Source organism: Apodemus sylvaticus, chromosome 7 (genome assembly GCF_947179515.1).
Source record: "Apodemus sylvaticus chromosome 7, mApoSyl1.1, whole genome shotgun sequence".
NCBI lineage: Eukaryota > Metazoa > Chordata > Mammalia > Rodentia > Muridae > Apodemus > Apodemus sylvaticus.
In genome coordinates, this window is record NC_067478.1 from 96676672 (window position 1) to 96678204 (window position 1533).

Genomic DNA, 1533 nt, shown 5'->3' on the forward strand with positions numbered 1-1533 from the left:
AGTTTTCTTTTATAATTTTGTTGAAGATATTTACTGGGCCTTTAAGATGCAAATACTCAGTTTCTTCTATACCTATAATCATTAAGTTTGGTCTTCTCATTGTGTCCTGTATTTCCTGGATGTTTTTGGGTTACAAGCTTTTTGCATTTTGCATTTTCTTTGATTTTTGTGTCAATTTTTTTATGGAATCTTCAGCAACTGAGATTCTTTCTTCTATCTCTTGTATTCTGTTGTTGATGCTTCTTGCATCTATGACTCCTGAATTCTTTCCAAGGTTTTCTATCTCCAGAGATGTATCACTTTGTAATTTCTTTATTCTTTCTACTTCTGTCATTAGATCCTGGGTAATTTTGCTCTGTTCTTTCACTTGATTGTTTTTGTTTTCCTGAAATTCTTTAAGGAAGCTTTTTATTTCCTCTTTAAGGGCTTCTGCCTATTGACCCATGCTCTTCTGTATTTCTTTAAGGGATTTTTGGGTTTCTTCTTTAAAGACTTTTACCTGTTGACCCATGTTCTCCTGTATTTCTTCAAGGGATTTTTGTGCTTCCTCTATAATGGCTTCTACCTGATGAGCAATGTTCTCTTGTATTTCTTTAAGGGAGTTATTTATGTAAAAAATATGGAACCTTTAATGAATTTGTGTGTCATCCTTGTGCAGAGGCCATGCTAATCTTCTCTGTATTCTTCCAAATTTAGTATATGTGCTGTCGAAGCACACATACTATGTACATATAAACTACATACACCTGTACTTTCTAACATATGCCTCAATACTGCCAGGAGTGAGCCTATGTTTTTGGACTGTGAATGGCCCATGATTCTTACTTTCTCGACCTCTTAACTCTATGTGTCTCTATAAAGGAGTCTGCAGCACTCTTGATGAGGTCCTATTTTTTACCTGAAAAAGTTTTATAGAAGAGAGAGAGAGAGAGAGAGAGAGAGAGAGAGAGAGAGAGAGAGAGAGAATCTGCTTCAAACCCTACATTGAATCACCAGCTGCAACAGACCACGCCAGCTGGATATGAAGGTCCCTGGAATGAGGGTTCTCAAAGACCAGGTAGGTAAGAATTTGGTGGTGACAAACAGAAACACAGAGGCAGTTTGAATCTCAGTGTAGTTAATTCTTGATTAACATTTAATAATAAAGAATAACATTAATTCTTTATGAATTTTCAGAAATTTAAACTATTTTAATTCTTTCTAATTCAGGCTTTCTTTACCATATACCAAAAACCACCTCTGGTGACACATGTGTGGCCATATTAATTTTGATAAGGTCATGTTAATGACCATTCTGAAAAGGTGGTTTCATACCCTTTATGCTTGCTTAAGGTCATTGTCTAGGCTGTCAGGAAGCTGTAACTAAGAAAAGGAGTGAAAGGGAGCAAAATAAAAAAAATGTCACGAGAAGTATGGCTCAATACGTTTTCTCTGGCTGAGAATTCCACATCCAGTTCCAGGAGACCTCCTTCTTTTGAATTCTAATGTATCAGTCTGTGGAACTTGTCACACAGATTCTACTGGGGTCGGTGT

At 36.3% G+C, this 1533-nt stretch overlaps 1 non-coding gene across 1 annotated transcript; it reads right to left on the reverse strand.

Annotated features, from left to right (window-relative positions):
- Positions 1-613: 613 nt before the first annotated feature.
- Positions 614-718, reverse strand: LOC127690462 (U6 spliceosomal RNA). Its single transcript, XR_007979151.1, has one exon. It is a non-coding gene; the product is annotated as a U6 spliceosomal RNA (small nuclear RNA).
- Between the last annotated feature and the right edge of the window lie 815 nt (positions 719-1533).